Genomic DNA, 14,050 nt, shown 5'->3' with positions numbered 1-14,050 from the left:
ATTCTTGGAAGGAGGCACCGGAGGCAGCGAGGCAAGTGTTAAGCACAGATCTCATTTGAAGTCGCTCTATAGACGAGAGAGGCACTTAACACCGTGGCATTTATTATTGCAGCATGTGTATTTCTTGCTCTTGTTTGAACTGGGATTCACAAAACCAGCCTAAAAGCCTGTTTCAATTTATCAGTGGGAATGTTTTGAATAAACCAGCATGCTTTCTTCTTCTCTTTCATATGGAACCTATTTGACAACCTGAGCGCCCAATGATAAACGAAAAACCTTTGACTTTTCTTTATGTTTTTCTTTCTCTTTTCTACCATCATTCAAATAAGAAATACAATTACACAGGTCCCGGACTTCTTTGGTGGGATTTTAAGTGCCGCCCTCCTTTACCGAATGACTTGAAATAATGAGGAGGCTTTCTTTCATGATTAGATGTGGGTGCACTGGCAACCTCAGCTCCCAGATAGACTGAAGAAGCCACTTAAATGAAAAGGCATCCTCTTCAGTGCTTTCTGCATTGGCCCCGTGCTGCATTGTACATTCACCCTTAATTACAGAATATAGAGAAATCCGGCCTGCAAAAAGAAAGTGGCACGAGCGTTCATTACGTCACAGCTGTGCACCTGCCGCTGAGTGTTTGTGTTGAACCTCAAGGATCTGGTCAATGAAGCCTATCAAAACAGCAGCATTCACCAGCAGCGTCACCGGCACAAAAAGGTTATTTTTGATCATTTGTAACAAACATCACTCTGATCAAGAGAAAGCATCAGTAATGCACAATGGAAAAGGCAGAGGGACGCACTGATGCCAATAAGCCAACTTGAATTGGGAGGTTTGCGGAAGCTGTTAATGGGATGCCTTGTGTACTTTTCGGTTCATGTCATATATCAATTATTTCTTAGCTTTACTATAATAAAAGTCTATCGGGGGATAAAGCAACCCCGCTTTTCCGTGGTTGCTTTGATGGTCTTGCAAGGCACAACTCTGTACTTTCTATGACTGTGGATCCCTATGTCTGTTTAAGGGCTGCCCTGTCTTCACGTCACCCAGTCAATTTTCTGATAAATTACTCTAACGAACTGAACACAGATCAGCCCAATTAAGCCTCTAACTACTTGACAGACTCCTTGCTGAAGTGGTGCATTCCACAAAAAGTGAGGTAGAGTGGCTGTTTATCTATAGTAATAGTGCAGAATGACTCCATTTAAGAGAAAAGAGACAAAGCCGTCACACAGAATCGTTGTTATCATCCTTAGTCACAGGAAATGTCTCATTATCATTGTGCTTGTACAAAAAAGCTTCATGACATTACTGTTGTTTATGTCCCAGGAGTTTTTTAATCAAAACTAACTTGTTTATGAAGGGCACATTGCCTTAGATTTTTTATCCTTGTCCCACATACATCTTAAAATATGGAAATATTTCACATATTAAAAACAAATGATATTTGAAACAATGGATGACATATTCTATATCTATTTATCATATTTATTCAATATTTTTATAGCAATGTTCAGATCCTCAAATTAACTCGTCTTTTTTAAATTAGTGTACTTTACTGTTACAGAACTGACTGTTTACATTACTGTTACAGAGCAATTTTACAATATAAGAATTCATCATAATAATACAATCGATTTTAACATTTTAAAAACAAAATGATCAAAACAATGAATTTAATATTTATTCAATATTATGGACGGAAATTACACAAATTGCAACAGTCCTCAATGATCTCAGCTGTATAGCGAGTTTACTGTAGTTATTTCTACGACCGTTAAAAATGTCCTTTAATAAAGTTTTTTAAGACTACAGGAGCATGCATCATGCCTGATAATAAATAAGAAATGCATAAAGAAAAACAAAAGTAGAAAAGTTAATATCACCTGTGAACAAAATATCCAATCAAGTTGTAATTTAAAGGATACATAAATTGCAATGAAATTAGCCTCAGCGAAACAAAGGAAATTGGTTATTTTATTCTAAAAGCGTTTCAAATGACGTTTGCACCCCTGTCATTTGTATCACAAATTGTTAATCGTAATACATCATTTGAGATTTAGTGGAAATGACACTGTGGTGGAAAAGTTCATGATGTTCCAGTCAAAAAACAGAGGAAAATGACAGAACTGATTCACTGAGGGCAAATTAAATATATTATTTAGAGTGTGTGTTTTAAAAGAGTTTATTTTCTTCAAAAGGGTCAAAAGGGCCAAAAGGGCCTATAGCTGAAGAAACACCTTATAATAATTATTCCTCAGGCTAATTTTCTCCAGTGCACCTTGAAGTTTGAGTTGTTTTGAATTGAGAAAAGGAATGGAGAGAGGCTGGGAGAGAAAGAGAGTTAGCGGGGAGCTGAATGTTTAGAAATCAGCAGGCGGATGAACAGAAGAAGATGGCAGGCTATTTGAATACTGATATGGCCCACCGTTTCTCTTATTTCCATTAATGACATGCTCATCAAGGGCAAACAAGAGAAGCCATCGCCGCCCCATTCCATCCACGCCTGTCACCGCATGGTGATGGGCCGCTTTTTTGTGTGCGTGTGCGTATGCGTTCCACTGTCTATCTCAGGGCTGAGCTCAGCGACCTACACAATAAAGTGTGAGACTATTCCTTTCTGTCACACTGGACAGGCGGTTCCGGGCTGAGACAAGCTCTGTTCCCTCACCCTAAACCATCCAAAAGTATCCTCTACCAGAGGACGCTGCTATATACTGTGACATGACCAAATTAACAGGCCGTTCATGTCACCTCTTCTGGTGTCCCACCAGGAGGCCAGGAAATCAAGCTGTCACATCAGGCCAGTGAGTCTGCACATCTCTTCAACGCTTCTCTGTAATAGCCTGTGCCACAAACTAGACAGGCCACATTCTCCAGTTTATTCTGGGATGCTATCAGGTGTCTCATTATTGCTTCTTGCTGGTTCAAAGGGATTGTAAATTGGGCTCCTGTGGTGATGATTGGAGTGGCTTAGATCCCACCACTAGATATTTTCTTTCAGCCGGCAATAGATCCCATTTTATAGGCATTCTAGGGGACAATTAGTATTTAAAATTGGCCTTCTGTCTAAATGCTGATTAACCTTTCTGGTATCATGCATCTGATTGCTCATAATGATTTAATATAAAGTACATACTCATTTAGTAGCGTTACAGAGTCGCAAATGTCATCTCCAGCAACTTTGAGAGTTTAAGGGCATGACTAAGTTAAGATCATAAAACATCTCAGAAAGCACTATAAAAAAGCTCCAGCATTCCCGTTTCTCACTTTCAAAGAAGATGACTGAAAGGTATAAGGGCTTGCCTGGTCATAGCCGATTCATCATTGTCAATTTATATTTTTATGAATGTATAAAAGTTATAGTTTCAGCCAAGCCCTGAGATAATGCACATAAAACCGAGACTAACTCTGCTGTAATAGTTGCCATAAACCAGTGAGAGAATCTTTTAACTTGCCTGGCATTTTCATGCCAATACTCATAAAGCTTACATGCATCACACCATTCACAAAATGTCAAGACATTGTCTGAAACTGAAAGCAACTGACTTGCAGCCCAAGTCAAATAACTTAACAGACAGCATTCTGTATAAAGAAAGCTGGTTTCAGACAGACTTCTAAGGCATCATAACATCAGTAAATTACACCAAATTCAAAAGAACTTTATAAATATTGAATCTGCCCTATCCAAATTGGCAGTTTCAGCCCCTATATGGTCTACCAATGTGATCTTATTAGTGATCATAGGTGTTTGTATGTAAAGTGTGGTTGTAGCAGCACATATTTGTACATTTGCATAGACACTAAAAAGTAATGACATCTGACACCTGAATGGTATATTTTATGTATGAACATACACATACATATATGAATTCTTAATACTAGACTAATGGGTTGAATTTATTATATTCAAATCAATAAACAAATAAAAATTTATAATCAAAATTAAAATGTCAGTTTTTAAAAATGTATGTATATAATATATTTTTTTACAGAAATTACTGTCACTGTACATTACGCTACATTACATTTCTATTGTTTAAGAGTGATTAAGTTTAGGGTCTATACAGGTGCAAAATGTAGCTATACAAATACATTATATTTATAATATAAATATAATATCAGTGATGTTATTGTAAAAATACAAAGTTCTGTCATGAAACTATAGGTGGCACAGGCTGATAGGTCCTTAAAGGTGCAATGTGTGATATTTCTGAGGATCTATTGACAGAAATGCAATATAAGATCCATAACTATGTTTTCAGTGGTGTATAAAGACCTTACTTAATGAACCGTTATGTTTTTATTACCTTAGAATGAGTCATTTATATGTACATAACCGCGGCCACCCCTTCTATGAAGGTCGCCATATCGTGACGTCATGTTTCTACCGTAGCCGACAGCGAACAGACAGACGCGTTTCATCACTAACTTGAATGAGAAGCAGCAGAAAAAGACGCGGCTTCCTACGTCGGCCACCGTAGCCTCTCATTCGAGTTTGAAATTTCAAGGAAAGGCCGCGAATTATTGACCGATTGCAATTCGCAAATCTCACCACTAGATGCCGCTAAAAATCACACACTGCACCTTTAACTCAATCTGCTTGCAATCACAACATTCTCTATAGGGCACAGCTGATTGGTTCCTGCTGATACATCAGCAGCCAATGAGCTTGCAGCTCAACTTTCAAATACTTGCAGCACTCTTTCAGAAACCCTCCACCTTCCCCAGCTCCACCTGTATAGATCTGCTACGGGTAATTCATGTATGCTACATTATACAGCAGCAGAATGTCTTACTTGCTCACAGCAGCATGTTGTGTATGTATTGTCAGTAGTAAGTCCCGTACTTGCTCTGAAGCAGCAGCAACAGCAATAATCAACAAAGCAGCAGCAGCAATGATAAAAATCAACAGCAGAAGAAATAATCAACAGAAGCAGCAGCAGCAGCAGCAGCAATGATCTAAAGCAGCAACGTCAGCAATAGTCAACAGCAGCTCAGTGGATCTATTCCGCCAAGACCAAACATATTAACATTGACATATTTTGTCATATATTACAATGCCAAACACTCATATTGTCATGATACAACTAAAGGATGAAATTTTTTTGTTAATTGAAATAGATCTGGAATAAAATAAAACCCAAATATTAGATCAAAAACCCAATGAAAACTTGAAAAACTTAAATGAGAAATGTTGCCTTGGCAACTACTGAAATAAATTTAAGTTGAAATACTAAAACTACTAAAACTAAAACTGAAATAACAATAAATATAAGACATATAAACTAAACTAATGAAAATGACAAAAGCACAACAAAATTACTAAAACAAATTGACATAAACATGAAACCTGAAAGTATAAAAAAGACAAATTCAAACACACACGAATAGTTACAAAGTCACAGGAGAGAGGCTGTGTATCCTCTGAGACACTTTGCTGCATGGGCTGTTGGGTAATAGTCCTCAGTGTAGTTTGCACCAGGTTTGGCAAAAGGGTGCATTAAGGGTTAAAAAATGACACCCTACAGTCCAACCAATCATTTAACTACAAAGCAAATGATTGCAATTTACTATGCTTTAAATCATCTGAGACCATGTGGTTTATTGTTAAAGTGAAAATGATGTGTTGGGGTTGCCTGAATGTGTCACAATATTAGAGACGAAGACCAAGTTATCTGTGTATGGTTTAACAGCACCTTCCATAGCACACATAACTCATTCATTCCCCCGGTTCTCCTCTCTCTCTCTCCTTGGTTATGGCAGGGGGTAATAAAGGTATAATGACTGAACAACCTCAAACGCATTTTATCTCGGCACGTTCTGCGTTGCCTGTGAATGATTCGGTCATTAGTCCGAATGACAAGCCCGCCCGTGACTCTTCTCCTCTGATTTATTGACACAAATGTAAACTTTTACGCCACTCACTTTTAAATAGCCTACCCAAAGTTGACAGAAAGGGATTCTTCATCTGTATTTAAAAGTGTCCACCAGTGCAGCGCTATTACGTTGTGGAAGGTATCGGGGCAGTGTTTGAGCCCTGGTAAGTACGGAGCGGATTGATGGGGTGGAATGACTTCCCCGAGCACTAGGTGATGGATGAGAAGGGGGCTAGGCTGACAGATGATCTAACAGGTGTTCATAACCAGTTTGTAAGAGCTTTTTATTTATGAGGGGCCACAGACAGCCCTGCTGTGGAGCAGCCACACCAGCTGCAGTCACAGGCACCTCAGAGGCCAGATGCAGCGTTAGCCACCCTCAAATTCTGTCCAGAATCATAATTAGCCAATCATTTGCCAGGAGGGGTCACATGGGTGGCAGATGAAGAGGAGGGAGGGGTGGAATGGTTGGAGCGGTGGCATGCTGTCTGTTAATAATCAAAGTCGTGCAATGGTGCCTATGGCAGATTGCGGCCCCGTGACACAAAAGACGCCAATGCTATTGGGTTTGGAGCATATTGTCTCGATATGAATACTAAAGAGAAACAAATTAAGTTTTGTATGATCTCGGGCTTGCTGCATTCGAACCAGTCTTACCTTAATCTAAATGTTCTGCTTGGGTTTGAAAAAAAAATTAAAAATCAGTTTTTAAAGACACTTTTAGAAATTAATATGTTTATTTCGTAAGAGCGCATTAAAAATAGCTAAAAATGCAAGTAGAGACATTTATAATGTTACAGAAAAATTCTCTTTCAAATCAATTTTGTTCTTTTAAACTTTCCATAAATCACAGAATCCTGAAAAAATATCCATCAAGGTTTCCACAACTGTATTCAGCATTGATATGAATAAGAAATGCACCAAATCAGCATATTAGATAATGAAGTAATGGCTGTCAGGTTAATATATTGTGACTAATCTTATGAAAACTTTCACATAAGAGATTTTCAATGTGATTTCCTTCATTAAAAAAAAAATTGTGTATTGTAGTTGGGGTCTTAGAAACGGCAACTTTAGATAATAAATAATAAAAATTATAATAATAATTATATATACACACACACATAATATATATTATATATATTATAATAAATAATAAAATAAATACATTACAGAACAGAACAGTCACATTTTTGGAAAGTGCATGTTTATGTGGTCAAACAGGGATTCGGCTTCAATAATATCGGCCTGCTGGGATTTGATTTGATCAGAGGAACAGACGAAGAATATGAAGGTAAAATAACAAGGTCGTTTTGCAATTATTAACGCAAAAACATAAAACAGTAAAACTTAACAGAACAAAAGGGTTAAAGAAAGAATTAACATCAGTATGTGATGACTACATCGCATTCTCAGTGTGGGAGGGAGCCCTAGCGATGCAGGTATACTCTGTGGGGATATTCATGAAGCTCTAATGCATAGCACAGGAAAATGGATGACTGCACGGCCCGTGGTGACGTGTTTGTTCTATAAAGCATAGCCTGGAGGTGAGGGAGCGGAGCAGAGAGGGTGTCATGGCCGTGATGAATGGCCAGCTGGTAACATCTTCACTCTTGACCCCTGGCACGTTTGAATAAGCAGTGCATTAAAATGGAGATCTCTGGACCGCTTTTGTTTGTCGAGTAAAAGCATCCATGTTCAGAAGACACAGAGAGCGACGCTGGTAATTGAGATGCTGGGGAACACGGCGGAGAATATTATACAGAACTATTTTCAACATGGTGGATCTTGATGATATTATTGAAAGCTATAGAGCATTTGTGTTTTAAAAATGTGCACTAAAAATGTGCAGTTGTAAAAAACAAACAAAAAAAAAACATGGTTTTAATGTGAGTTTACAGTATTGGAAAACACAATTTTCTGTAAAAAAACAACAACAACATAATACTATATTTCTACAGTGCATGTGTACTATGAAGGTACCCAGCATGCAGTGCGGCATGAATAATTTATGCTGTGGAGTTTCTTGATTCTTGTTGGTTTTATCTGTGTTGTTGCTTAAAACTTTTTTTTGCTTCGCTTTCTGCAGTTTGTGTTGTTGGTTAATTTTGTAATGTTGGTTTATGTTGCATAAGTGTTTTTATTATTTGCTTAGTGTTACCATTGTTGTGTTTTGTATGTCAAGTATTGATATCTGTGCATCATTAAGTGAAGCTAATAAGATGATGTCATCTGTCAAAGAATCTCAGCAGTTGCTTCACTATTGTGAAAGATCCATCTACAAACAGTTATGAATTTTAAATAAGTTAGTGGTAAATATACATGCTTTAATAATACTAAAACAAAATCTTCATATTCATGCTAAGAATAGTTTGACTAAACATTCTAGCTTGTCATCATTTTAACAGATGTTGGGAACGCAAAAGTTTTGCAAACGAACACAAAGTTTCTCAGGGGAACGCAAAGGTTTTCGCCGGCGAACGCAAAGTTTCTCGGGGAACGCAAAGGTTTTCGCGGGCGAACGCAAAGTTTCTCAGGGGAACGCAAAGGTTTTCGCCGGCGAACGCAAAGTTTCTCAGGGGAACGCAAAGGTTTTCGCGGGCGAACGCAAAGTTTCTCAGGGGAACGCAAAAGGATTGACTCATTATTTCATTTGATGGTGGAAAAATAATATGAGATAGGAGGAAAAATAATGAGTCAATCCTTTTGCATTCCCTTAGAAACTTTGCGTTCGCCCGTGAAAACCTTTGCGTTCGCCCGCGAAAACCTTTGCGTTCCCCTGAGAAACTTTGCGTTCGCCGGCGAAAACCTTTGCGTTCCCCTGAGAAACTTTGCGTTCGCCCGTGAAAACCTTTGCGTTCGCCCGCGAAAACCTTTGCGTTCGCCCGCGAAAACCTTTGCGTTCCCCTGAGAAACTTTGCGTTCGCCGGCGAAAACCTTTGCGTTCCCCTGAGAAACTTTGCGTTCGCCCGCGAAAACCTTTGCGTTCCCCTGAGAAACTTTGCGTTCGCCCGTGAAAACCTTTGCGTTCGCCCGCGAAAACCTTTGCGTTCGCCCGCGAAAACCTTTGCGTTCCCCTGAGAAACTTTGCGTTCGCCGGCGAAAACCTTTGCGTTCCCCTGAGAAACTTTGCGTTCGCCCGCGAAAACCTTTGCGTTCCCCTGAGAAACTTTGCGTTCGCCCGCGAACGCAAAGTTTCTCGGGGAACGCAAAGGTTTTCGCCGGCGAACGCAAAGGTTTTCGCCGGCGAACGCAAAGGTTTTCACGGGCGAACGCAAAGTTTCTAAGGGAATGCCAAAGGATTGACTCATTATTTTTCCTCCTATCTCATATTATTTTTCCACCATCAAATGAAACATCCCTCTTCAAATAAGATAGGCAGCTGAATTGCAACTAAAACAATGAACAAATTATAGGATTCAAGCCGCTACGTTCACAGAACACACCAAAAAGAGAAAACACACAAACCAATATTAAGAAGGGATTCCAAAACATTGCAAATCCCATAATTAGCAGCTATTATAGAGAGTGTGGAAAAAACCTGCCAGTCTATTATAGCAGCTGAATGAAAAGCCATTTAGGATGGACCACCACCCACTTGTCAATCGGCCCTATTCATCCAAATCCCTAAGGGCTCGAGCGGGACTATGCCGAGGCCGTGAGGAAGATGGAGTGCTGCTGTAGCCGCCCCCATGCTGTCCTTCAGCGGGCCGGGCTGGAGTCTTCAGCATGGTGTTTCTCAGCAACACCACATGGGGGGTGAATAAAGCCACATGGGTCTATTGAAGGCAATAACAAGTGCCAAGCAGGGCCCTGACCCACAACACCCCACTCCACTGTCTAGGCCATCCTCGCTGCCCTGGGAAAGCCACGTGTCTGAATTGGAGCCATCTGCCTCAATTTGCCTAACATATTTGACCACAATGGCTGACCAGTTATCCCTTACAAAAGGGCTACAATAGGCCATCTTCAAACAAGCAGAAGAGCCTGTAGATGCACTGGGCTCCATTCACCTACACAGACCAACTGGACAGTGTGTCTCATGTCTGACGATCGGAACACACATCCTGCCACCAACATCTTGGCAGAGTCTCAAGAGACGTGGATAATTACCATCAACAGAAGAAAGGGAGTTTATCACTAGACACTTAAAATCCCTTTCTCCCTCAGGCTAAATCAGGATTAAATGAGTAATATGCTCCAGGGCCTCCTCTTCTGACACCGTTTTTTTTTTTTTTTCATCCGCTGTGTGTCAAAAGCGTCTGTTAGAGAAAAAAACACATATAACGTGTGAACAATGGCATGCCTAGGAATAATAATAGTAAATCATGCTGAGAAACAATGATCAATTACCTAAAAAAACCCTATGTTTATGTTATTAATATTTCTGTTTGAATTAATAATAAAGCTTAATAACTTATAGAACAGGGGGTTTTAAACTGGGGTTCAGGGACCCCCATAGGGCTGCAAGGGAATTCTAGTGGGTCGGTGGAAAAATGTAATTAAAATTGTAATATATAAATAAAAATAAGATGAAACAAAAATGTATTAATTATTAATACAATTAATTAATTATTAATATAAATAAATACAATCTAAAATGGAAGTATAGTGAGTAGTAAAAAAAATTATAATGCAATATAATAGAAATTAAATCTTAAATATTTTCCAAATAATATATTAAACATAATCATAAACATATTTTTTTTACAGTATAAATTGGGTCTGCCATGGGGAATTCTAGGGTAAACTGTAAAATAAATGATTAAAATAAACAAACAAACAAATAAATAAATAAATAAATAAATACATTAAATAAATGAATTAAAGAATAAATAAATAATCCAACAGTTGCATAGAGGGTAGAAAAAATATGAACAAATGTAACATAACGTTAGCCTCATAGCATAATTGCCTAAGTAATATTTAAAAAATAAAGGACTTAGGCAATTATGCTATGAGGCTAACGATAATTGTAACAAAATATTTTCCAAATAATATTTTACACATATTTATAATAATCTTTTTTGACAGTATGAATTGGGTCTTTATACATTTATACATGTGGACCCTCAGATAATTCTAGGGGGTCCGTGGACAATTTTTGAGTAAAAAAAGAAAAAAAGAAAGAAAAAAAGATTAAACTAAATAAATAAATTATTAAAACAAATAAATAAACCGAAAGAAAGAAAGAAAGAAAGAAAGAAAGAAAGAAAGAAAGAAAGAAAGAAAGAAAGAAAGAAAGAAAGAAAGAAAGAATGAATGAATGAATGAATGAATGAATGAATGAATGAATTACAAGCAATGTGATAATGTAGCAAATAAAATATTTTCCAAATAATATTTTACACATTTATAATATTAATTTTTCACAATATTTATTGGGACTTTATAGATGAAAATAAATAGCTGCCTTTTAAATTTTAGGATGGTGGTCCCTCACACAATGCTGATCATATTTAGGGGTCCGTAGCTAAATTATTGAAAAGCCCTGATATATAATATCTCAATAATATGATGAAATAATATAATAACATAGACCTGATTATCCTGACTATGATGTGCTGAGCTGTGTCTCAGCTGTGTATATCGTCTAACAGCAGGTAATGGCAATTGCTGTATATAACAAAAATCATAGCTCTCAGCATTTAGCCTGAGACTTCATGGTGACCAGCAGCTGAGAAGGGAGAGTCATTCAAGCTTGCTCTCTTTTGACATGGAGTCCTCAATTAAAGTCTGCTGAAGCAGACACAATCCTATTAGGGAGCATTGAGTGAGAAAAGAGGGCTGGCCCCTCCATTTGTGCTGCCAGAATAATTACCACGGAGTTGGTAAATTGTATGGAGGCCCCACACAGATACTACTAAATAGGTTGGTGAAAAATGATGTGGTTCTTCCACAACAAAACAGCATGATAACCCACATTAGAATCATATCTTGAGAAACACGTCTTCAATACCACAAGACAGAGACAGAACAAGATCTCGCTGCCATGGTGAAGAAAGTTACTTTATTACAATATTGTTACTCTTTAAAAAATAACTAATTGCATTACTACTTTTTATTATTTTTCTCACCTGGGCTGGGTTAGTTTTTTAAATAAAAAAAGACCCTTTCACAACAAAAGTGAAATTAATAAGATTCCGGCTGAAGAAAATGCAAATTAGCTGTACAGTAGAGGGTGCAGCTCAAACAAACCTTTCAGCTGTGCTTACAGAAGAAGTTAAAGTCTTCATTTTTGATCACCAAAATGACATATTTAAACATTCTTCATGCCTTAAAATAGCTTGAATGTAACTCTACACCCTAGCCTCATTTAGTATCACGGTTCTAAGAATATGCAAATTATCCCCGCCTCCACTCACTCACACCAGCTCAGAGATCCACTCGTTGACGATCACACATTGTCCTGATTGGTTACAAGGTAGTTTGTGACGTCAGAAACACCAGCGATTTCAAGCTGCATTTTTGAGATTGTCTTTGGTTCACTGTTTTAAAGAGAAAATACTCAGCAATGATGTTGACTTTGAATTTGGTGTTGAATTTGCACATGGTTTTAGGGCTGGGCGATAAAACGATAACGATATGTATCGCGATAGACACGTAATCAATATCAATAAAAAATGCGTTCAATAATTTTTTTTTTTCTTCGTCGGAAGAAACCAGAGGTTGCGAAGCAAGTTTGGTTGCATGAACAAAGGCGCTCTCTGGTAACCTAGCAACGTAGGGGGTGATACGCTATGTAACAGTATGGTTGCGCCATATCGTTGTCTCGTGTTGGATTCTTCAGTAACAGAACCGGCGTGGAGTGATAAGTGGAAAATGAGTGCCGCAGTGATTGTTGATAAAACAGGAAAAGTCGGCTCGCCAGTGTGGCAGTTTTTGGGATTTTATAAGTCTGACTGTAGTCAGACCAATGTCGTCTGCAAATTATGCAAGACCGTCGTCGGTTTCTCTATGTTTATATTTAACACTTTGCACTATTTTATTACACTTTATTAAGCATTTCTGTTTATTAATGCATTAATGTTAAGAGATAATTGTTAAGTGTTCATTGTGATTTTAGACTTATGTTTACATTTTAATTATTTGACTGTTTTCCATGGTTGTGTTGACATTTCTGCCTTTATAATTGAGGGGATTATAATCAGAGGAAGGTTAGTTTAAAATAAAAAATGTTTAAATGTAATATATTTGTCTCCTGGTCCTTATTTTAAATAGGTCATAAAAAGATCAATAATTATGATATCGACCGATATGAAACACTTGTATCGTGATACAGTTTTCAGCCATATCGCCCAGCCCTACATGGTTTGTCTTAAAGCATAATATAAACAACATTAAAAACTTGATTTTCACCACAGAGGGACTTTAATAATAAATAAATAAGTATATCTGTGTAATTTAACATTTAATTTTTACAGTTTTGCATAATATTCTGAGATTGCATTTCACTGTTTTTAATCATTTTGAAGAATACTGAATCTGTTTTGTGCAAGTGAGATGAGTGCGTGCAACTCATATTCTAGAACTACAATAACCATCATATTTAAACAGTAGTTTTTTTGTGCAGGCACTTCTTGTGTAAATACACAATATTGTTTCATTAAAGTGTTATGTTATGGTAAGTCTTGAAACAAATATGAACACAAACGACTATATTTACGTTGCAATTTTGCATGTAACGTCTCTTTTTCTTATTTTTATCCTTGGATTTTGTTCTTTTCTTTCTAAGTTACAGTTGAATAAATCAATATGGCTTTGCACTGTAAATGAATGCCTAAAAAAACTGTTTTGCCCAGCACCAGGAGCAAATGGATTGTTATTTAAAGCCAAGTACTTTTGTCAAGCTTCTGCAAATAGAATGATGGATGGCACTCGGAGCTTGTGCAAGTGAATGAATTGCTTCCTATTTAACCTCAACATCCACATTGTTAATGATTTTTCTGACTTGGATTTCAAAAAACATGGTGCTGCTCCATTGAAGTAAAATTAAAACTCCAGTATACCATGCTTTTCAGAACAGAGCACTCATTACGTGCAGCTAATGTATTGGCATAAAGCAAGAAACATCACGTCAAGTGCCGCAATTTGGCTTTTTTCTTATTCAGCCTGCTTTATTGCTATGGGCAATTTGTACCACTCAGCATGACAGTGTCAACTGAATCAAG

Source organism: Rutilus rutilus (genome assembly GCF_951802725.1).
Source record: "Rutilus rutilus genome assembly, chromosome: 7".
Taxonomy (NCBI): Eukaryota; Metazoa; Chordata; class Actinopteri; order Cypriniformes; family Leuciscidae; genus Rutilus; species Rutilus rutilus.
The sequence above is the reverse complement of the archived record's forward strand: the minus strand, read 5'-3'. Positions refer to the sequence as shown.